This window comes from Trachypithecus francoisi, unplaced genomic scaffold (genome assembly GCF_009764315.1).
Source record: "Trachypithecus francoisi isolate TF-2019V2 unplaced genomic scaffold, Tfra_2.0 Lachesis_group21, whole genome shotgun sequence".
Classification (NCBI taxonomy): domain Eukaryota; kingdom Metazoa; phylum Chordata; class Mammalia; order Primates; family Cercopithecidae; genus Trachypithecus; species Trachypithecus francoisi.
The window spans coordinates 24591181-24616800 of NW_022681467.1; positions in this window are offsets into that span (position 1 = coordinate 24591181).

The window sequence follows — 25620 nt, forward strand, 5'->3', positions numbered from 1 at the left end:
ACTGGAATACTACAGTGCACTAATAGAATGAGAGACCAGCATGTACAGATGAGAAAAGCTCTCTAAGGTAACATATTCAATGAAAACAGCCAAGTGCAGACTAGTGTGTACAGTGGATTCCCACTCACGTGTGAGGTGTGGAAAGCATGTGTGTTTTCAGATATGCTTTTACAGGCAGAGAAAACTTTTAGAAGAAGAGACAACAAATGTCAACAGTAAGGATCTCTGGGGAGGAGAACCATGACAGAACTTACTTTGTTTTCTGAGACAGAGTCTTGCTTTGCTGCCCAGGCTGGAGTGCAGAGGCACGATCTGGGCTCATTGCAACCTCCACCTCCTGGGTTCAAGTGATTCTCCTGCCTCAGCCTTCTAAGTAAATGGTACTACAGGCACCTGCCACCACACCCACTAATTTTTGTATTTTTAGTAGACGTGGAGTTTTGGCATGTTGACCAGGCTAGTCTCAAACTCCCGATGTCAGGTGATCCGCCCGCCTTGGCCTCCCAAAGTGCTGGGATTAGAGGCGTGAGCCACCACTCCCGGATGAGAACTTACTTTTTATTGAGTATCTTTCAGTACTATTTGGATTTCTACCACATGCATTTATTACTTTTTTAAATAAAAGAAACAGTTTGGCCGGGCATGGTGGCTCACGCCTGTAATCCCAGCACTTTGGGAGGCTGAGGCAGGCAGATCACCTGAGATCAGGAGTTCAAGGCCAGCCTGGCCAACGTGGTGAAACCCCATCTCTACTAAAGACAAATCATAATAATACAAAAATTAGCTGAGTGTGGTGGCACACACCTGTAATCCCAGTTACTCGGGAGGCTGAGGCAGGAGAATCGCTTGAACCTGGGAGGCAGAGGTTGCAGTGAGACGAGATCACGCCATTGCACTCTAGCCTGGGCAACAGGAGCGAAACTGTCTAAAAAAAAATAGTTTAGTGAATCTCAGAAAGTTAAAAAATAGTTTTTAAGAAAAAGAAAAACTGAGAAAAAACTGCTAGCAGTACAGCATAGATGATGAGTTGGGGAAAAAAGAGTGATTCTAGTTGTCCCTTGGTATGTGCAGGGAGCGGGTGAAGGGGGGAATTGGTTCCAGGATCCCTATGGGTATCAAAATCCATGGATGCTCAAGTCCCTTGTATAAAATGGCATGGGATTTGCATACAATCTACACACAGCCTCTCCTCCATTTTAAATCATCTCTAGATCACTTATTATACTTAATACAATATAAACTATGTAAACAGTTGCTACACTATATTTTTAAAATTTGTATAATTTTTTATTGTGTTGTTACTTAATTTAAAAATACTTTTCTATTAAAAATAATTGTTTTCTCCTAACTCAACATAAATATATTGTTTTTTTTTATTGTGTTTTATTTTTCAAAGATTTTTGATCCAAAATTGGTTGAATCTGTGGGTGTGGTATGGAACTTGCAGATACAGAGGACCAATTACGTAGAGAAAGACCCATTACTGGCAGGGCAGGTTAGCTCACATCTGTAATCCCAGCACTTCAGAAGGCTGAAGCAGCTGGATCACCTGAGGTCAGGGGTTCGAGACCAGCATGGGCAACGTGGTGAAAACCCGTCTCTACTAAAAATACAAAAATTTGCCAGGTGTGGTGGCGGGTACCTGTAATCCCAGCTACTCAGGAGGCTGAGGCTGGAGAATCTCTTGAATCCAGCAGGCAGAGGTTGCAGTGAGCCGAAAATGCACCACTGCACTCCAGCCTGGGCAACAAGAGCAAAACTCCATCTCAAAAAAAAAAAAAAAAAGAGAGAGAAAGGCCTATTACAAAGCCACTGTCCTACAGCAAGATGACAAAATTGAACTAAGGAAGTACCAGTAGGGCTAAGGAAGAAGACCGAGAGATGTTTAAGCAGTAAAAACTCTAGGACTTGGCGACTTGGCAACTTGTCAAGTTGCGGGGGGTATAACAGAGGTAGACGTTAAGAATAACTTCGGCAATAGGAGAGATGGGGAGTTGTTCACTAGGAACATGTGTGCAAAAGAAACAGCCAGAATGTGGGGAGGATAATGAGTTCAGTGTTGGACATGCTACGTTTGAGGTATCTTAGGACATTCAGATAGAGGTGACCTATTAGAAAAGTAAGTGTAAGGTTTTTGATAATAAACAATTCCATTTACCTTATTGATGGCAATTTACTAAGTTCTAACAATGAAGAATGAAATGAGATTACCTTTCTGTGTAGTAAAGCATCCACATAGAGGGCCTGAGATTGCTATCCTGAGAAAGGCCTGCCTTGAAAGGCTGGATCTTGGCTGACTTCTGCGAACTTGCCTGGTAAAGAGTTCTCTATACTGATATGAAATTAAATGATAAGGGTGGCTCACTAGGCCTAGGCCATATTTGTGCAAACAACATGGTTTATACTGAATACCAGTTTTCCTTCTGGAAGTATGGAGTGTTTGTACATGCTAGGCAGAGGGTGTTTATGCAACCAACCCCCGTGTAGAAACCTTGGGCACTGAGTCTGATGAGTTTCTCCGGTAGACAACTTTTTTGTTTTTGTTTTTGTTTTTGTTTTTTGAGACGGAGTCTTGCTCTGTCACCCAGGCTGGAGTGCAGCAGTGCCATCTCGGCTCGCTGCAGCCTCTGCCTCCCGGGTTCAAGCAATTCTCCTACCTCAGCCTCCCGAGTAGCTGGGATTACAGGCATGTGCCACAATGCCCAGCTAATTTTTGTATTTTTAGTAGAGATGGTTTCACCATGTTGGCCAGGCTGGTCTTGAACTCCTGACCTCAGGTGATCTGCCCGCCTTGGCCTCCTGAAATGTTGGGATTACAGGCGTGAGCCACTGTGCCTAGCCTGGTAGACAACATTTGTTATGTGTTGTCATAATTGTTGCTGGAGGAATTCAGCACATCCTTTGTGACTCTACTGGGAGAGGAACGTGGAAGCTTCTGGTTTTCTCTGGACTCCCCCACATACTTTTCCCCTTCATTGATTTCGCTTTGTACCCTTTCCCTGTAATAAATCTTAGCCACAAGTATAACTATATGCTACACCCTGTAATTCCTTCTAGCAAATTACCAAACCTGTGGGTGGTCTCAGAGATCCTCAACACATCTTCCTTCAGGTGGGGCTGAGGTGGGAGATACATTCAAAATCTAAATCTGCATGGTCTCTCTGTTCTCCTCACCATCCACCAATGTCTCTCTGTCACAATTCCTAATGAAGATATAACTTAAATGTTCATTTTTTAAAAGTTCATTAAAAAGGTGTGGTGCAGTGGCTCACGCCTGTAATCCCAGCACTTTGGGATGCCAAGGCAGGCGGATCACTTGAGGTCAGAAGTTCAAGACTAGCATGGCCAACACGGTGAAACCCTGTCTCTACTAAAAATACAAAAATTAGCCAGCCCTGATGAGGCATGCTGTAATCCCAGCTATTCAGGAAGCTGAGGCATGAGAATCACTTGAACCTGGGTGGAGGTTGCAGTGAACCGAGATTGTGCCACTGCACTCCAGCCTAGGTGACAGATCGAGACGCTGTTTCAAAAAAAAATAGGTGTGGTGCAAGCGAGGGGTGCTCCTGCAGCTACGCCTGTCCCATAACATGGATCTTATTGACTCTGTAGCGTGCCTCAAACCGAGCTGCTGATTTCTGAGCTTTGGCAAAATGCTTGGTGATGACTGCATGGGCCTCTAAGTGCCTATTAATTCTGACAGTCTATGCCTTTGTGATTGTTCCATAGTGGAATGGTTTGGGATTCTCCTGAGACAAATCCCAACTGAGGAAACAAAGGCTGATTGACACAAAGCCTGTAAAAGGAGGTGCAGGAAGAATTTTCCACCCCTGGCCAGAGTCCAAACTAGCCCCTTTCAACATGTAATGAATGAATAGTGATGCACCCAGGACTTTTGATCTCTATAATCCCCAAGCTGTCCAGTTCAGGAAACTGCTCATTCTCCCAGCCAGGCTCTGGCTCCAGGAGGTCTCAGTCATAAAGGCGTGTCTCAGGGAGGAGCTACTAGGACAAGCAATGGTTCCTTATGCTGGCTCTGCTCTGAAAACTGCCGAAGTCTCAGAATACTAAGTGATGCTTCTTTAAGAGACGTGGGGGTTGAATGGCCTTTTTGTGTTATAAGTCAGAATTTTTGTTGCAGCCACACCTTATAAGGCCATATTACCAGCTGGAGTAAAAGATAAGGCCTCGCAAGACTTTCATTGTCCACCTCTGTCATCCAAGGGACTGGTCTCCTTCTTAGAGCTTTGACAGTAGTCATGTCATCTTTCCTTTTTATCCTCTCTGACAATGTCTCACTCCTCCCAGGAAAATATAACAACGCCAGTCTTGAAAATAACAACCCTACTCAGCTCCAGAAGGGAGAGCTTATTGGGCTATGAAGGGTATGGTAAGAATGCTACTCACACAGTTTCATGCGTGCGTGGATAAGTCGGTCACTGAGTTTCCCATATAATTATAGAGACCATCTAAGTCTTTGTAAGTCCTAGCCTTTTCTTAGAGAACCCTTAGTCTTAATTCTCTCATATAGTTATCTGAGTCTAGGGTTGCCTGTAATCTGTGTCTTTCTTTTGGCAGTTTACTAAGAAATCTCTACTTTCTTCTTCTATTTCTACTCAGACTAGAATAGTCCTGCTATATTCCATTACCTTGCAGAAACACCCTTAGTTCTGAGTCATTAAAATCCAGAAAGACTCGGTTTCAAATACCACCTGTGGACTTTGGAAGGCTACATAACGTCTCTGAACTTTGTTTTCCTCACCTATGAAATAGGGGGCTATGAGGAATAAATGCAAGAATTAATGTAGCACACTTGGTCTCCTGCCTTACATACAGCAAGCACTGAATACAGGGGAGCCAGTTGATTACACCACTTGCCACAGCTAAGCCTTTCTGAGCCTCCAGTTCGCTTTAATCTTTGAAGCTCAGGTTTTAGAGGCCCCCACATTGACAAAAGCATTGGCTTTTTCTTCCATTTCTTTCTCTTATCTTTGATAACTTGCTATGTATTTTCTCTTTTCTTATCTCCTTATAGATAATTCTCTGAGACAGCTGAGTTCTGTTAGCACTTGTACCCTTAGCTTAGAGATTTTTTTTTTTTTTCGAGACAGAGTCTTGCTCTGTCACCCAAGCTGGAGTGCAGTGGTGCTATCTCAGCTCACTGCAACCTCCACCTCCCGGGTTCAAGCAATTCTCCTGCCTCAACCTCCCAAGTAGATGGAATTACAGGCACCCGCCACCATGCCCAGCTAATTTTTATATTTTTAATAGAGACGGGGTTTCACCATGTTGGCCAGGCTGTCTCAAACTCCTGACCTCAAGTGATCCACCCACCTCAGGGTCCCAAAGTGCTGGGATTACAGGCATGATCCACTGCACCTGGCCGCAATCTTTATTATAAGTACACACTATACTTCCTTCTTTCCCATCCATTCTTAACACTGCCATATTACGTCAATCAGCATATGCTCATAGAGAACTTAACAAGACTACAGGCAGCATTTTCATGTCAAACAGGACACCTTAATTTTTCTTCATGTGAATCACTAGGAGTTAGTGATAAATAATGGCTTCCAGATTAAAAAATTGTTTCTTGATTTAGTTTGAGTTTTGTAATGCCTGTAACAAGAATGTATGATTGATTGAGATATCTAAACAGCCAATTTTCTTTTTTGGACATATGCTGCACACGTTCTAGATTATTTTTTCCTCCTGAGGTTCTGTTTAGGCCTCACCCCTTCGGCAAGAATAACAATAATCATATGGCATGTTGTCTACATGTGTGGGTTTCTGGAATCTACAGAGAAAAAATAAGTGTGAAACCCCTATCACGAATCTAGCCAGGACAGCTCCAAGGAAAGGCAAATGAGAGCTCTTAAATGTTAGAGTAGGCTGGGCGCGGTGGCTCATGCCTTTAATCCCAGCACTTTGGGAGGTCGAGGTGGGTGGATCTCCTGAGGTCAAGAGTATGAGACCAGCCTGGCCAACATGGTAAAACCCCATCTCTACTAAAAATACAAAAATTAGCCGGATGTGCTGGTGGGTGTCTGTAATCCCAGCTACTTGGGAGGTTGAGGCAGGAGAATCACTTGAACCTGGGAGGTGGAGGTTGCAGTGAGCTGATTTTGTGCCACTGCAGTCCAACCTGGGCAACAGAGTGAGACTCTATAGAAAAAAAGAAAAAAAAGAAAAAAAATTGAGTCAAGAAACTGTAAGTCTCAGCCATCAGGAAAATACAAATCAAAACCACAAGGAGATATCGCTTTCCACCCACTAAGACAGCTATCACCAAAAACACAAATAATAATAAGGATTGGCAAGGTTGTGGAGAAATCAGAGCCTTCCTGCAATGCTGGTGGGAATGTAAAATGGTGCAGTTGATTTGGAAAACAGTTTGGCAGTTCCTCAAAAGTTTAAACATAGAGTTACCATATGTTTCAGCAATTTCACTCCTAGGTATATACCAAAGAGAAATGTCCACATATGTCCACAGAAAACCTTGTACATGCATATTCATAGTAGCATTATTCATAATAGTCAAAAAGTATAAATAATTCAGACGTCCATCCACTGATGAATAAGTAAGTCAAATGTAATGTATCCATATAGTAGAATATTATTCAGCAATAAAAAGGAATGAAGTACTGATACATGCTACAGCACAAATGAACTTTGAAAACATTGTGAGAATTGAAAAGAGTCAGACACAAAAGACCACATGGTATATTGTTCTTTTTATAGGAAATGGACAGAATAGGCAAATCCACAGAGACAGAAAGTGGATGTGTGGTTACCGGCAGCTGAGGAGGATTGGGGGAAATGGGACTGACTACTCATCAGTACAGAGTTTCTCTTTAGGGCAAGGAAAATGTCCTAAACTCAGTTGTGGTGATGGGTGTTCAACTCTGTAAATGCACTAAAAACCATGGAATTGTATGCTTTCATTAGGTGAGCTGTATGGTGTATGAATTGCATCTCTAGAAAATGGTTATATTAAAAATAAAAAGGCCAGGTGTGGTGGCTCACCCCTGCAATCCCAGCACTTTGGGGGGCCAAGGCAGGCAGATCACTTCAGATCAGGAATTCGAGACCAGCCTATATAAAAAATAGCCGGGCATGGTGGCAGGAGCCTATAATCCCAGCTGCTTGGGAAGTGGAGGCAGGAGAATCGCTTGAGCCTGGGAGGCGGAGGTTGCAGTGAGCCAAGATCACACCACTGCACGCCAGACTGGGTGACAGAGTGAGATTCCACCTCAAAATAAATAAATAAATAAATAAGCAGTACAAGATCTTATCTTGATGACAAAGACCAAAGATCAAAAGATAGTTTGTATAGCTGCTAGCCCTAGGCTAGTAGCAGCATGAAACTGGTAATATATGCTGTAAGGAAGGCACTCTAAGAAAAGCCAAACCTTCTAAAACAGATAAAAGTGGATCATCTAAAAAGATACTTCAATACCACCTTGCCTAGGCTGCTATAAATTATTCTGCAAACCAATCTGGATTGCTCAGGAATAATATTTATAAGTTAAAAGCTACATCTGTATTCAATGCTATTTAGCAACCACACCAGGTAAAGGTGTTACTGGCCCATTGTGTGTACTTCACGTCCTGTGAACAACCCATAGGTCATTCTAATCCCTGCCTAGGAGTTGTTTATAGGATCTGATTTAGCACTCTGCCTGTAACATGGCAACTAAAATCGGCTTAGCCATCTGTCTCAAATGTTCTCAGTTCACCTCTTCCTGTAAGTAGCAAAAGTAAAAAATGGTGTTCCTATATTCAGTAATAACCAACTGAAAAAATATAATAAATAAGGCCCTACTGACAATGGCAACAAAGAATACCAAATGCATGAGACCTACATATGGGAAGTATAAAATTGTACTGAAGAACATAAAACAGAAGGCCTGAATAAAAGGAACGATGTTCCATGTTCCATGGGAAATTTGGTACTGAAAAGAAATCAGTTCTCTCCAAATTATTCCAAAGGTTCAATATAATTCCAATGAAAACTCTAGTGGAAGCATGAGTGTGTGTGAGCGTTGTGTGTGTGTGCGTGGGCATGCATGCACACGCATGTAAACAAGCATGTTTGCAGGGGTTGAGGGCACGTTTGGACACGTTAATTCTCTAGTTTGCCTGAATGAGACTATAGCCAAGGGTTTTTTGGAAAACAAAAACAGTGAGAATGAAATGAAGAAAGATCTTCTACAGAATTAAAGGAACAGAACAGAGACCAGAAATAGGCCCTTGTATTTATGAGAAATTTGTAAATGGTATTGGGGTAACCAGCTAGCGTGAGAGGCCATGGCCTGCCCTGCTACTGAAGAGGCCCCAAGCTGGAAATCTCTATTGCATGGAAATCCCTTATGTTTAATTGAAAAGCTCTAGGCTTATAGCACAGGTAAAAATCTGTTAATAAGGATCCAGACATGAAGACATCTAGAAATCAAGTGTAGCTCACAGGGCGGTTAAGGAATAGTGATGCTGTCATATGAGGCAGAGCTGAAGCTATTGTATTAATGATATGACTCCCCATAATCCTGGGTTTGAAAGCAGGGGAGATACAGCAGACTCCTCTAATTCAGTCCTGGCTGTCTAATCTCTGCAATCTCAGTGAGACTGAGCCACAGGTGGGCCCTAGGGGGTTGTGACATCTTCCCTTTAAGGAGATAAGTAAATGCTTGCCACCACTAACTACATGTTAAGTGTCTTAATTTCTGCAGACCCAGAAACTAACAGGGGTGCCCAGGTGTGGTGACTTATGCCTGTTATCCCAGTAAATTGGGAGGCCGACGAGGGAGGATTGCTTGAGCCCAGGAGTTCAAGACCAGTGTGAGAAACATAGTCAGACCCTGTCTTTAAAAAAGAAAAAAATAAATAAATATTTAATGAACTAACAGAGGTTTTGGCCTCCCATACCTCTCCACTGGGAAAAGTGAAAAATTAAACCTCTCTCTCACTCTGTTTTTTAAAATATACTTTTTCTGTAACAGGTTAAATATGAACTGTCTCTCACTCTAGACACAAAAATTAATTCCAAATAAATAAACCTTCTGATGCAACAATTCAACTTGTAGGAATTTCATCTATTGAATACTCATAAAAAGTGGATCAAAATATGTAAAATAATATTTACTACAGTAAGATTTCTATTGGCCAAAAGAGTAGAAAATAATAATTGTTAATCTATGTTGAGGACTTACTATGGCTTTGATTGAAGCTCTACACAGAGTTCCTCACTTGAACTTCACAATAATGCTATGAGAAGGGTGGTATTGTTATTTCCATGTTATAGGCAGAGAAACAGTGGTGCAGAGAGGTAATGATACTATCCAAGGTCACGTGTCTGGGTTTGCACTCTGAATATCTGGCTCCAAAGCTCACTCTCTTAACTAGTAATCTTCACTGCCTCAATCCAAATGTCATTTATTCAACAAACGTTAACTGAGCGCTGCCATGCTCTAGGCATTGGGATAAGCACTGGAGACACCGTGAACAAAAGTAGATATGGCGGGGTGCAGTGGCTCACGCCTGTAATCCCAGCACTTCGGGAGGTTGAGGCGGGTGAATCACCTGAGGTCAGGAGTTTGAGACCAGCCTGGCCAACATAGTGAAACCCCATCTCTACTAAAAATACAAAAATTAGCCGGGTGTGGTGGATGGCACCTGTAGTCCCAGCTACTGACGGACTGCAGCTGAGGGAGGAGAATCGCTTGAACCCAGGAGGCGGAGGTTTCAGTGAGCCGAGATCACACCACTGCACTCCAGCCTGACAGCGAGACTCTGTCTCAAAAAAAAAAAAAAAAAAAAAGTAGATATGGTCCCTCCTGTCATTGAGCTTACAGTCTAATGGGAGAACAAGACATACAGTAATGCATACTTATAAACTGTGATGAGTGCAAGGAAGAAGGATATACAGTGCTTTCCTATGATACCATTTAACAGGTCACATGATGAAATGCAGGGTTTGGGGAACATTTCCCTGAAGATGCCACATCAGAGCTGAGATCTGATGAGGGAGTAGGTATGTGTATGTATGTGACAGCGTGAAATGTATTAGTGAAGGGAACAGCTTGTATAATGACCCTGTGGCAGGAGGAAATGTGGTATAATCACACCTGTCACCACAAGCACGATTTTAGGGCCCTGGCTTCTAAGAAACCTATGCATGCCATCCTTTTTGCAACCTCCAAGCCAGAGGGTACTAGAGCTTGGGAGGGTGAAGGGTTACAGCAGTTTGGGCCATGCCTCTATGGGATGGGAGAGAAGAAGGTGTCAATACATTCCAGTTGTTGGGCTGGAACTTTGCATTCTTTGCGTGCAAACAGCACTTTGAGTAATACACATCTGCAGGATGGAATGAGTCTGCTCTGGTCTAGAGGGAGGCCACTGTAGACCAGGCCTTCAGACATGTTCCCCTCCAGACAAAGACAGATGGGAACAAATAAACGACCAGAGACAGAACTCAGTTCCAAAGATACACCATGGTAACAGTGGGAGGTCCTGGCTGCTTCCAAAAGTCAGACAAAATCACACATCCACCTGCCCTCCACTGGAAAACAAGCTTCCCCAGACTCAATTCCCTGTTCACTCCATAAACACTTGGTAGGAGCAAAGCACAGGACTGCATGCTGCAGGCAACAGAAAGAAATATTGTATGTACTTCTATATCTCACAGTGTCACCAGAAAGGGGTCCTGATCCAGACCCCAAGAGAGGGTTCTTGGACCTCGTGCAAGAAAGAATTCTGGGCGAGTCCACAGAGTAAAGTGAAGGCAAGTTTATTAAGAAAGTAAAGGAATAAAGAATGGCTACTCCATACGCTGGGCAGCGCGTGGGCTGCTCCACTGATTACAGTTATTTATTGATCATATGCTAAACAAGGGGTGGATGATTCATGAATTTTCCAGGAAAGGGGTGGGCGATTCCCAGAACTGAGGGCTCCTCCCCCTTTTTAGACCATCTAGGATAACTTCCTGATGTTGCCATAGCATTTGTAAACTGTCATGGTGCTGGTGGGCATGTCTTTTAGCATGCTAATGCATTATAATTACCATAGAATGAGAAGTGAGAATGACCGGAGGTCACTTTTGTGGCCATCTTGGTTTCAGTGGGTTTTGACTGGCTTTTTTCCTGCAATTTGTTGTATCAGCAAGGTCTTTGTCACCTGTGTCACCTGTATCTGCATCTATCTGACCTCCTGTCTCATTCGTGACTTAGAATGCCTCACCTCCTGGGAGTGCAGCTTAATAGGTCTCAACCTTATTTTACTCAGCCCCTTTCCAAGATGAAGTCGTTCTGGTTCCAATGCCTCTGACAATAGGGCCTCAAATTCTTTTTGAATAATGAGCAGCATAAATAAATAAACATAACAGGAAAAACAAGGTATACACACATAAAAAGGTCAAATTCTGCATACAATACATTGTGAACAGACCATATTAAAACAAACCAACTGAAATGCCATAAATAATAAAAGGACTGGAAAGAAATATTTCTTAAAAAGCATAAATTATGTTTTGCCTCTCAAGTGTGGAATTATACAGGGATTTTTACTTTTTATTTATTTATTTTTGAGATGGAGTCTTGCTTTGTTGCCCAGGCTGGAATGCAATGGCATAATCTTGGCTCACTGCAGACTCTCTGCTTCCCAGGTTCAAACTATTATCCTGTCTCAGCCTCCTAAGCAGCTGGGATTACAGGCACGTACCACCACACCCAGTCAATTTTTGTGCTTTTAGTAGAGACAGGGTTTCACTATGTTGGCCAGGCTGGTCTCGAGCTCCTGACCTCAGGTGATTCACCTGCCTTGGCCTCCCAAAGTGCTGGGATTACAGGCATGAGCCACCGCGCCCGACCTATAGGACTTTTTAAAGCTACATTTTTATATTTCCTGAAGTTCTAAAATAAGCACAGGCTTCATTTTTTACGGCAAGATAATAAACTTTATTTAAATTAATTAATTAATTCAATAGACATTCATTGAGTGTTCTAGGCACTAGGGATTCAACAGTGTGTTTGGCATCTGAAGGACCGGGACAGGCAGTGTGGCTGAGGCTGAGGGAGGGAGGAAGTGGGAGTAGGGAGTGTGGAGGGTAGCAGGATCATAAAGGCCCTCATAAGGCATGGAAAGATTTTGTGTTTTGTTCTAAATGGAATTAACTAAAACACTAAGCAAGGGTTAAATGAGGTTGGGTGTGGCGGCTCATGCCTGTGATCCCAGCACTTTGGGAAGATTGCTTGAGTCTGGGAATGAGAGACCAGCCTGGGCAACAAAGTGAGATCCTCATCTCTATGAAAAGTTAAAAAAAAAAAAAAATTATATGGGCGGTGGTGGCATACGTCTCTAGTCTCAGCTACACAGGAGGTTGAGGCAGGAGGGTCGCTTGAGCCCAGGAGGTCAAGGCTGCAGTGAGCCATGATTGTGCCACTGCACTCTACTCTGGGTGACAGAGCAAGACCTTGTCTCAAAAAAACAAAAAGGGAAAAAAAGAGTTCAAACGCCCTTGCAGGAGAGATAGCAAAACAGTATAAAATTACGTGGTTCAGATATTGTAGTTTGGACTTCAGAGGAGGGTGAGGATGCTGGGCAGGAGCAGTTAGGGATGGCTTCAAAGGAGGAGGAAAATGTTGGCTGGACCTGAAGGATGATGTCTCAGGCAGATGAGGAAGGTCATGTGGGCAGAGGACATGTCGCAGCCCTTTCCTTAACAAAATCAAAACCCAAAGCCTGCCCTTAGAGGTGAATATTTTAAAGGAAGGAAGCTCTGTATTGATAATGGACAACAAGACCAGAAGAAGATGGCTGGGAATTGTAAAAATGTTGTCTGATATACCCATATTTGCTCCCGTAAGAACCCAGAGTTTGTTAAGCCTCCTGGCTCTTAAGAATATTCACACTAGGGAGGAAAAGAAAATCCCACTAGAGAGCTGCCCAGAGCTTTTGTGCTTTTCCGAACCTATGGAACAATGAAGAAGAGCTTTTAGTTCTTTTTTTTTTTCTGTTCTGCTTTCTTGTTATTCTTTTAAGTGAGACCTGCCTAGCCATCAAATACAGGCTTTTGACTGAACACAACACAACACAACCATAAGACATGTATTCTGAAACGACAAGTAGGGCTTGGCTCCCCTAAGTCATTACAACGGTACAATTTTAGAGTACTTCAGGGACAGACAAAGTGCCAGGCACAACATCAAGTCAACCATGAGGGTCACTCAACAAGCAATTACTGCACAAGGGGCCAGAGAAACAAGGAAGGGGGAGGAGGCCAGGGCAGTGTTATAAAAGTAACTGAAGAATTCTTGTGTTCTGTCCTCCCACCAAACAGAAGGCAGCGTGGGCCCAGCATTACTGATTCCCAACCTAGCAACAGAAAGCAGCTCAGTGGGCTCATTTCTCCCTCAGATCTAACAAGAGCCCTTCCAACAACACCAGGTGAGCCTGGCAGTACTCGCACAAGGTATAGAGGGGGAGTTCTGCTTCAGAAAAAAGAAACAAAAAAAGGCAGCCAAGGGAAGTGCTCTTCTTCCCTGCTGGGCCTGGCCTGAGACTTCCATACCTCACCAAGAGATACTAAGGTAGTGGAGTGGCACTGGTGGGAGGGACTCAGCCACAACAAGCATCCCAGCCCAGTCCAGGAAGCCTCTCTATCCCCATAGGCCTGAAACTCCAATCCAGGGACATAGGAGGTAGTCCATGGCACCAATAAAAGAGATTCTGCCGGCTGGGTGCAGTGGCTCATGCCTGTAATCCCAGCACTTTGGGAGGCCGAGGTGGGCGGATCACAAGGTCAGGAGTTTGAGATCAGCCCGGCCAACATGGTAAAACCCCATCTCTACTGAAAATACAAAAATTAGCCAGGCGTGGTGGCGGGCGCCTGTAGTCCCAGCTACTTGGGAGGCTGAGGCAGGAGAATCACTTGAACCCAGGAGGTGGAGGTTGCAGTGAGCCAAGTTCATGCCACTGCACTCCAGCCTGGGCAACAGAGTGAGACTCCATCTCAAAATAAAAAAAAAAAGAAAAAGAAAAAAGAGATTCTGCCAAAAGTACATGGCCTAAGAAGCCTCTTTGTCTCTATAGACCTGAGACTCCACTCATCAATGGAGAGAAAGCTAGTGGCCTTGGGCTGGGGTAAGTCCTTCTGCCCCCTTAGGCAGCATGAGCAAAGACTTGTGAGAGCCCCAGCAGTGCCAAATACACCAAACAGACCCAAAAAACATTGTAAAGGCTCTGAAAATGAAACTATCATGTAAACCACACTCCATGAAAGTGGGCCAGGACCCGTGTGCTAAATGTAAATACAGTGAGTGCCTACTAAAATAAAATATTTAAATAGGACCCTGAATGTCCTAACATAACAGACAAAATGTCTGAGATACAATTTAAAAAATCATCTGTTATACCAAGAACCAGACAAATCACAACTTGGGCGAGAAAGAACAACCAATCAACTGATCCCAACCAAGATGAATTAGATGTCAGAATTATCTGAGAGGATTTTAAAGCAGTTGTCATAAAAATGTCTTAAAAATCAATTACCAATTCTCTTAAAACAAATAAAAAATAGAAAATCTCAGCAATAAGTAGAAATTATAAAAAAGAACCAATGAAAATTACAGAACTAAAAATACCATAACAGAAATAGAACTCTCAACAGATAATCTCAATATTAGAGAGGAGATTACAGAATAGAATCAGTGAACTTTAGGACAGACCAAAGAATTGAACCAATGTGAAAATACAGAAAATGGACTGAAAAAAGAATGAATGGAGCTTCCAAGGCTTGTGAGACTATAACAAAAAAGCCAGCATTTGTATCACTGAACTGCCAGAAGGAGAGGAGAATAAAGGGCCTAAAATAGTATTTGAATAAATAATGGCTGAAAACTTTCCAAATGTGGCAGACACAAATCTACAGATTCAAAAGCTGAGCAAACCCCAAAGAGAGATCCAAAGAAATCCATACCACAACACATGATAATTGAACTTCTGAAAACTGGAGACAAACAAAACATGTTAAAAGCAGCTAGGGAGGAACTATGCACCACTTATAGGGGAACCCATTATGAATGACAGCAGATTTCTCATCTGAAACCATGGAGGCCAGCTGGAAGTGGCACAACATTGTTCAAGTGCTGAAAGAAAAGAACTGTCAATCATGAATTCTGTATCTGGCAAAATTACCCTTCATGAATAAAGGGGAAATAAAACCATTCTCAGACAAAGGAAAGCTAAAATAATTTGACACTAGCAAATAAATCCTTAAAAACTGGCTGAAGAAAGTTCTTCAAATAGAAGGAAATTATAAAAAAAAGGAATCTTGGAACATCAAGGAGGAAGAAAGAGCAGCGGAAACAATCAGAAATATGTGCACATACAATAGACTATTCTCATCATGAATTTTACAATCATAGTCACTGATTCTAACAAAAAATAAAACCCTATCTGATACTCATGAAAATTATATTTAAAATCATGGAAGGTAAATAGATCTAAATGAAAGTAAGATTTCCACATTTCACTCAAAATGGTTAAGTCACATATGTATAGTGTAATACTGACAGCAATCTCTAAAAGAATTATAAAAAGAGATACACTTGAAAGCCTTGTAAATAAATCAAGATGAATTTTTAAAAGATGTTCAAGAAATCCAAAGAAAGACAACAGAGAGAAACAGAGTAATAAGAACTAGAGGAAAAAAAACAGAAAACCAAATAATAAAATTGCATACGTAAGAGGTTTAGTAATATCAGTAATTTATCAGTAATTAGTAATATCAGTAATATTCACTAATATCAGTAATTATCTTAACGTGTAACTTGTCTAGATACAACAATCAAAAGACAGAAATTGGCAGAGTGAATTTAAAAAAGATCCAAATATATGCTGCTTATAAGAGACTCATTTGAAATTCAATAACATAGGTAGGATAAAAGAATATAATATTAATTTTAAAAAATCAGGAGTAGCTACATTTACATCTGATAAGGTAGATTCAGAGCAAAGAAATTTACTAGAGACAAAGAGGAACATTATATAATGATAAAAGAATCAATTTACCAGGAAGCCATAACAATTCTAAGTGTGTATGCACCAAACAACAGCAAAAACAAAAGCAAAAAATGGTAAGAGTTGAAAGGAGAAATAGATAAACTCACAATTACAGTTGGGGACTGTAATTCAACATCCCCCTCTAAGCAACTGATATGGTTTGGATTTGTGTCCCCCTGCACATCCCATATCGAATTGAGGAGGGGGCTGGTGGGAGGTGATTGAATCATGGGGTGATTTCCCCCTTGCTGTTCTCATGATAGTGAGTTCTCATGAGATCTGATGGTTTAGAAGTGTGTGGCACTTCCCCCTTTGTGCTCTCGCTGTCTCCTGCTCCACCAGGTGAAGATTGTGCCTGCTTCCCCTTTGCCTTCTGCCCTGATTGTAAGTTTCCTGAAGCTTCCCAGTCATGTTTCCTGTCAAGCCTGGGAACTGTGAGTCAACTAAACCTCTCTTCTTCATAAATTACCCAGTCTCAGGAAGTTCTTTATAGCAGTATGAGAATGGACTAATACAGCAACTAATAACATGACTACATGGAAGATCAGCAACGATAGAGAAGAGCTGAACAACATGATGCTCATTTTAGGACACAGTTTTCATCCTCTGGGAGAAACTTGTCTACCTCAGAGATTTGTACCTTGGGAAAATCCCTTGAGGAGCTCACCACGTCCCTACCTGCTGAAAGCACAGACAAGCAGAGTACAGGCTATGTTAGAATCAGCACAGAAACTTCATATGTGTAAGTATCATACATAGGTCCTTAAGGTGAGAGGAAACCTTAAAGGTCATTAGCCCAATGCTGACCCCAATGCAGTTATTTATTTCTTAAGTTATTGCCTCCACCAAGCAATCTAGCTCTGTGATGTCCAACTAAGGGCAAGAGAAGGCAACTTTCCCCTTTATGAGCCATCGTAATTGATGCTCAGTGTCAGTAAGGGAAGAAGAATCGATACCATGGCTTTAGCCCATACTCCAGCAGGCCTCATGACAGAAAGCTTGCTGCCTCCCATTCTCTCATGGGTTGTTAGGAAGTTTTTTCTTATAAAATGAGAAAAATGTTTTCTACGTTGTTAGGTAGTCCCAATTAGTACAGTCTCAAAAAGATGACAATATGGGCCGGGTATGATGGCTCACACCTGTAATCCCAGCACTTTCGGAGGCCAAGGTGGGCGGATCACCTGAAGTCAGGAGTTTGAGACCAGCCTGGCCAACGTGGTGAAACCCCATATCTACTAAAAATACAAAAATTAGCTGGGTGTGGTGGTACCACAGCTACTCAGAAGGCTGAGACAGGAGAATCACTTGAACCTGAGAGGCAGAGGTTGCAGCGAGTGGAGATCATGCCACTACACTCACTCTGTTGCCTGGGCAACAGAGTGAGACTCTGTCTCAAAAAAAAAAAAAAAAAGAAAGAAAGATAAAAGATGAAAATATGTATAAATTGCCCTAAAATATTCATACCCCCTCAACCAGCAAATCAGAAATGTGCGCTAAGACTGATTGCAGATGTTTATAGTAACACTGCCTATCACAGACAAACCTTGATTAAACCTAAATGTCCAACAAAAGAGGACTGGTTGAATTAAATTACAGCATACCCACAGGATGAAATCCCATCTAATCACAATAATTACAAATCCAATTTTAAAAGCATACTTAAAGGCAGGGCACAGTGCCTCACGCCTGTAATCCCAGCACTTTGGGAGGCCAAGGCAGGATTGCTTGAGCCCAGGAGTTCAAGACCAGATGGTGAAACCCCATCTCTAGAAGAAATACAAAAATTCTCTGTGTATGGTGTCACATGCCTGTGGTCCCAGCTATTTGGGAGGCTCAGGTGGGAGAATCACTTGAGCCTGGGAGGTCAAGGCTGAGGTGAGCTGTAACTGTCCCACTACACTCCAGGCTGAGTGACAGAGTGAGACCCTGTCTCAAAAAAAAAAAAAAAAGAGTACTTAATGACACAGGGAAAGGTTCATAATACATTTTAAAGTAAAAAAAACAGGTGTTACGTATACATGTATACATATACAAGTATAAACAAAATTAATAAAATATATAATTTATATACTATTAACAGGGACTATCACTACTATTAGAGAGATATTTATTCAGTGCTTTTGTTTTCCTCATATTTTATAAAAGTTTCACTTCTGTAATCAAAGAACAACATAGTTTTCTTTTTGTTGTTGTTGTTTTTTCTTTTCTGAGACAGAGCCTCACTCTGTTGTCCAGGCTAGAGTGCAGCGGCTTGATCACGGCTGACTGCAGCCTCAACCTCCTAGGCTCAAGCAATCCTCTAGCCTTAGCCTCCTGGGTAGCTGGGACTACAAGTGTGTGCTACAAGGCCCGGCTAATTTTTACTTTTTCATAGAGATAGGGATCTCACTTTGTTGCCCAGGCTGGATTCAAACTCCTGGGCTCAAGTGATCCTACCACCTGGGCCTCCCAAAGTGCTAGGATTATAGGCATGAGCCACCACACCCAGCCTTTATTTTGATTTTGACTTAAGAATTTTACTCTTCCTCATGACAGCAACTGGCCTACCTCTTGCCATCCTTTTCCTCCCATCCATCCTTCATGAGTCTCCTGGGGCTCTGAAAATTTGAATTCCACTGCTCTCACCTTGCCTGGCCCCAGAATGCTCCTGTCTCCCTGATTATTACTTTAGTCTGAATACACCCACAGTCCCCTTTCTTCTTTCTCTTCAGCAGGTTAAGACAGGATGGCATTTTCTGAAATCAATTGGGAGAATGAAAAGGAAATAATTAGAGAGAACACTGGCAGCAACAAAAGGGATGTGGCAAGGATTGACTTGCTCACCCAACATGCCATCTACCCCTGTGCTGTCTACTATGGCAGCCATTAGTCATGTGTATGTGAGCACTTGAAATGTAGCTGTCCAAACTGAGATGTGCTGTATGTGCAACATATGCATCAGATTTTGAAAACTTTATTTATTTATTTATTTTTGAGATGGAGTCTTGCTCTGTCGCCCAGCCTGGAGTGCAATGACACAATCTCAGCTCACTGCAACCTCTGCCTCCCTGGTTCAAACAATTCTCCTGCCTCAGCCTCCCAAGTAGCTGGGATTACAGACACCCGCCGCCATGCTCAGCTAATTTTTGTATTTTTAGTAGAGACAGGGTTTCACCATGTTGGTGAGGCTGGTCTCAAACTCCTGACTTCTCCGGTGATCTACCTTCTTCGGCCTCCTGAAGTGCTGAAATTACAGGCATGAGCCACTGCACCTGGCCTGAGAACTTTATTTTAAAAAAGAGTGTAGGCCGGGCACAGTGGCTCACGCCTGTAATCCCAGCACTTTGGGAGGCCCAGGTGGGCGGATCATGAGGTCAGGAGATCGAGGCCATCCTGGCTAACACGGTGAAACCCCGTCTCTACTAAAAATATAAAAAATTAGCCGGGCGTGGTGGCGGGCGCCTGTAGTCCCAGTTACTCGGGAGGCTGAGGCAGGAGAATGGCGTGAACCCAGGAGGCAGAGCTTGCAGTGAGCCGAGATGGCGCCACTGCACTCCAGCCTGGGCAACAGAGCAAGACTCCATCTCAAAAAAAAAAAAAAAAAGAGTGTAAAATATCTCTTAAATAATTTTTTTTTTTTTTGAGACGGAGTCTGGCTCTGTCACCCAGGCTGGAGTGCAGTGGCCGGATCTCAGCTCACTGCAAGCTCCTCCTCTCGGGTTTACGCTATTCTCCTGCCTCAGCCTCCGGAGTAGCTGGGACTACAGGCATCCGCCACCTCGCCTGGCTAGTTTTTTGTATTTTTTAGTAGAGATGGGGTTTCACCGTGTTAGCCAGGATGGTCTCGATCTCCTGACCTCGTGATCCACCCGTCTCGGCCTCCCAAAGTGCTGGGATTACAGGCTTGAGCCACCGCGCCCGGCAATTTCTATACAGATTACATGCTGAAATGATTTTGGATATATTAGGTTAGATAAAATAAATGTTTAAACATTGATTCACCTAGGTTTCTATTTTTACCTTTTAAAACGTGGCTACTAGAACATTGAAAATTATGTATGTGGCTCTATTTCTATTGGACAGTGTTGCCCTAGGAGGCTCTTCCCCCTTTCTCCCGTCTGCCTCTCCCAGAGGGGTTACAAAACTAAATACTCATTCTCCCATCTCTCTCTCAGCTAGGGATGGTCATAGTGACACAGTTCTGGCCAAGTGGAAGGCTGGTGGGGTGGGGATTTGGATGGGATTCTGGGAAAGTTTTGGCTTTCCCGATTTAAAAAAAGACTGACACAATACACCTATTAGAATGAGTAAAATCTGGCACACTGATGATACCAAACACAGGTGAGGATGTGGAGCAACAGACACTCCCATTCATTGCTGGTGGGAATGCAAAGTGGTACAGTTATTTTGGAACACAGTTTGGCAGTTTCTAACAAAACTAAACATACTCTTACACTCTCACTCCTTGGTATCTACCCGAAAGAACTGAAAACGTATGTCCATACAAAAACCTGCACATAAATGTTTACATCAGCTTTATTCATAATTGTCAAAACGTGGAAGCAACTAAGATGTCCTTCAGTAGGTAACTGAATAAACTATGGTACATCTAGACAGTGGAATATTATTTAGTGCTCAAAAGAAATAAGTTATTGGCCAGTTGCCGTGGCTCATGCCTATAATCCCAGCACTTTGGGAGGCCAAGTCGGGTGGATTGCCTGAGCTCAGGAGTTCACAATCAGCCTGGACAACACGGTGAAATCCCGTCTCTACCAAAATACGAAAAATTAGCTGTACGTGGCGGCGTGTGCCTGTAGTCCCAGCTACTCAGAGACTGAGGCTGGAGAATTGCTTGAACTCGGGAGGCGGAGGTTGCAGTGAGCCAAGATCGTGCCATTGCACTCCAGCCTGGGCAACAAGAAGAGTGAGACTTCATCTCAAAAAATAAAAACCCAACAAACAAGAAATGAGTTATTAAGCCATAGAAATACATGGCTTGATAAGTATTGCATATTACAATATGCATATTACTAAATGAAGAAAAAACAATTAGAAAAGGCTGCCTACTACATGATTCCCATTATATGACATTCTGGAAAAGGCAAAACTATGGAGACGGTGAAAAGATCAGTGGTTGCCAGCGGTTGGGGAAAGGGAGGGATGAATAGGTGAAGCATTGAAGAGGATTTTTAGGGCAGTGAAACTACTCTGTGTGAGACTATGAGACTATAACAGTGAATGTATGTCATCACAGGTTTATCCAAACCCACAGAATGTACAATACCAAGGGTGAGCCCTAATGTAAACTGTGAATGTGGGGTGACTGTGATGTGTCAATACAGGTCCATCAGCTGTAACAAATGCACCACTGGCTTCAGGGATGTTGATAATGAAGAGACGGTGGGTGTGGAAGGGTGGGTAGGAGGTGTATGAGAAATCTCTGTACCTTCCACTCAATTTTGTTGTGAATCTAAGAAAAAAAAATCTAAAGCTACTTAAAGTCTTAAAAGAGAACAAAAATGTTAAAAAAAAAAAAAAAAGACCCCGCTGGCATTGCCCCTTCCTCCCTCTCCCATTTCTTCCTATCCTGAACACAGGCTTAATGCCCAGAGCCGAGGCAGGCAATTCGTGGCCATGAGAACAAAAGCCAGCCTGCCAAGGGAGGGGAGATGGGAGGCCTGAATTCTTGCTGGCAATGTTTAGCAACTGAACCAAGACCAATTCACATCTCTTGTCATGTGAGAAAAATAAAGCCCTGCTTTTCTGAAGGCACCTTAAGTGGTATTCTGTTTCTTGCAGCTGCACATAATCCTAAATGACAGAACAGACAAGTCTCCATAGGACAGGCCTCTGCCCTAAGCCAACACACATGTAGCCTCTGTAGCTGCCACAAGCTTCCTAGGTGCCTCCTCTAGGCTCTTCCCCCTGGACTCCTCCAGCTCGCTCAAGGCCGCACCTTCATTCATGCCCACACAGGAACTATCTCATCTCCTTATAGGTCAAGACCCAAGAGGCCCAGTTTTAAAACTTCTGAAACCCCCTAGGCCGTTTCAGTTTTTGGTCTGGGGAACTGTGGTGGTGGGGTATGCTGACCTCATCTCCAGGTCATACGCCTCCAAGGGGAAGTAGTCAGCACCATCAAGATCTACAACGTAATACTTGAATTACGAAAAGCACAAATTATGTATCATTGGAACCAGCGAACACATAGTGGCAGGAAGGATCCTTGCTCCCAAGGCCCTTCAGTCATCAGAGGACACACTCAAGCCCCACCTGAGTCTTCTCCCCATTCCATCGGCCATCCCTGCTCAGGATGTGGTGTCAGGGCCATTCCCAACAGCCTCTTCCGAGTAGACTCCAATTTGTCTAATTCTCCTTGAAGGGTGCTCCTGGGAGAAAAGAAAAGGCTGCTAATTTGCATGACACAAACTCTTCTCACAGCATGGAACCACCAAGACATCAAAATACACCAGCTGCCTGAACCTGAAGTGCAGCCAAACAGAAATGAGATTTTTGTGGATGCTAATAGGCACTATGCAGCCTTGGATCATTTCCTCTAGTTCTAGATCCAGCTTATGTGACTGTGGGCAAGTGACTATTACGAGAAAACCTCAGCTAAAACACTCTCCTGGTCTCAGACCTTCTGACACCAACCTAGAGCGGTTCCTCCTCCATCATGAAAAGCAGTTCAATTGGCAAACTGTGACTGTGACAAATGTCTGTGGTTACTGTCTCAGTAAAGAGCGCCCTTCATCCAGGTGCACAGGCCCAAACCTTGGGGTCACTGTCGATTCCTCTTTCTCTCCCACTCAATAATATGGAACTCATTAGCAGAAAGCATAAGGTCTGCCTTCAAAATGCATCCCAAGTCCAGGTACTCCTCACCTTTCTTTATGCCAGTCCAAGCTATTGTCACCTCACACCTAGACCCTTCTAAAAGCCTATTTGGTCTTTGCTTCCACTCTCACTCCCTAAGTTCTATTCTCTACCCAGTAGCCGGAATGGCCCTATTAATCAAGTCCTGTCATTCCTCTGCTTTCACCTCTCCAACGTCCTCACATCTCCTTCTGAGTAAAATCTAAATTCCTTTCCATGGCTCAAAGGTCCTGGTAATCTAGACCCCTGCCTCTTGTCTACCTCCACTGGCTCTATCATTCCCTCCTCTCCAGCTGCTCTGGCATCCTATCTCAGAGACTCTGCACAGCTATTTCCTCTGCTTAGAACATTCTTCCACCATTTATTAGCCCCTCACTTCCTTCACCCCTCTTGTTCGTTCTACATCCTTGGAGAGGCCCTGCATGGCACATATTTTACTGTCTGTCTCCTCCTACCAGAATGTAAGCTCTCTGATGGCAGGATCTTTGTTTCCTGCTCTATCACCAGCCCCCTAGTAGAGTGTCGGAGAATGTGCTGAATGAATGAATAAATACTGCAAATGCATAAATAGCTTGCTCAAAGTCCGACAATGGTGCTGACTGGCTTTCAGAGTCTCTACTGAGGAATAAAAATAAATTTGTCCCTCAGTGTTCCAGAGATGTCACAGGGCTCATTTTGGTTGAACCAGAGGTAGGATGCCCCAAGTTCTACCTGTTCAGGTAGGTCTTTTCCCCAGAAGCAGCTCCTGGCAGGACGAGGGAGTCCTATGAATTCTAAAACCCCCACAGAACAGGGTTTAAAAAGTACTAAATTAGAGGTTTCTAAATGCTTCTCTAACCCAAAACTCAAATACAGTTAGTGGATCAGAAGAAGCAAAAAGATCTTCCCTGGTCTGTCCTTCCCCTACAGCTGCTACACTTCTCGGAAAGTGGCCACAAAGGGACAAAAGAAGGAACTTGATGCCCTGTGACATTATCACCGTGATAGAGTTGCAATGCTAAACTCTGATGGAGCCCTGCTGTTTCAGAAGTGTAATGTCAAGCAATGCACTAATGAGATGAGAAAACTGCATCAAGGAAGCCAGCTCATCCTTGGGGAAATGAGAACACAGTGTCTGACGTCAGCATGACACCCAACTCCTATCTTAGCACAGGCTACAGATATTATGCTGCTGTCAGCTTCATTATGGAAACAATACAGAAATCTGCAGCAGACATTACTCCCAGCTTCTGGACTGTGAATCAATGACACCAATGCTTCAGGAGCCAAATTGAAGGCTAGACAAAGTCATCAAACTTGAGGATTCAACAAGGTAATGGGACTGAATATGGTTTCTGGCACAGAGCTGCTATTAGTCAGGGCAATGTGAAATTCACTGCTACTAGAGCTTCCTGGGTGGATTCACTCATTCATTCAACAAACATTTGCTGGCAATAAAGAGGTCTGCCAGGCAACAAAGAGAAGAAAAAGACTACAAAAGATTACCCTGCCTTTTGTAAACGAACAATGTAATAACTATGATGACAGTGCTAAAAAAAGAGCAGCCAGCTGGGTGTGGTGGCACATGCCTGTAATCCCAGCACTTTGGAAGTCTGGGGTAGGAGGATGGCTTGAGGCCAGGAGTTTGAGACAAGCCTCGGCAACACAGTAAGACCCCATATTTATTTACATATATTTTTAAAAAGAGCATCCAACATTTTTTGAGCACTTGTCCTAGCAAGTACCGCTGGATTCTTTTTTTTATTTGTTTTTTATTTTTTGTTTTTGAGTCGGAGTCTCTCTCTGTCATGCAGGCTGGAGTGCAATGGCGTGATCTCAGCTCACTGCAACATCCGCCTCCTGGGTTCAAGTGATTCTCCTGCTTCAGACTCCAGAGTAACTGGAATTACAAATCTGCGCCACCACGCCCAGGTAATTTTTGTATTTTTAGGAGAGATGGGGTTTTATCATGTTGGTCAGGCTGGTCTCGAACTCCTGACCTTGTGATCTGCCTGCCTCGGCCTCCCAAAGTGCTAGGATTACAGGCGTGAGCCACCACACCCGGCCATGGTGGATTCTTTAGGTGCAAGATCTCACACTATCATCACAACAGCCCTCGGTATTACTGTCCTTGTTTTGAAGATGAAGAAACTGAGGCTCAGACACTGATTCAGAATCACAGCAGGGTTCAAATCCCCTGACTATAAAAGCCAATGCCCATAACTGCTAGGAAACACTGCTTACTCTAACCTAGTGCATTAACCTCAGTAGGATAAATAGGGACTTCACCCTCTGATAAGTGAAGGGAGGGTTTCTGAAAACAAAAAGGAGGCCAGGTGCGGCGGTTTATGTCTATAATCCCAGCACTTTGGGAAGCCAAGGAGGGAAGATCCGTTGAGCCCAGGAGTTCAAGACCAGCCTGGGCTACATAGCGACACCTCACCCGTTCCTACAAAAAATGAAAATATAATTAGCTGGGCATGGTTGTGTGTGCCTGTGGTCCCAGCTACTAGGGAGGCTGAGGTGAAAGGATCACTTGAGCTCTAGAGGACAAGGCTGCAGTGAGCTGTGACTGTGCCATTGAACTCCAGCCTGGACAACAGGGTGAGACTCTGTCTCAAAAACAAACAAACAAACAAAAAACAAAGGGCCAGGCACAGTGGCTCACACTTGTAATCCCAGCACTTTGGGAAGTAGCCAAGACGGGCAGATTTGAGATTAGGAGTTCAA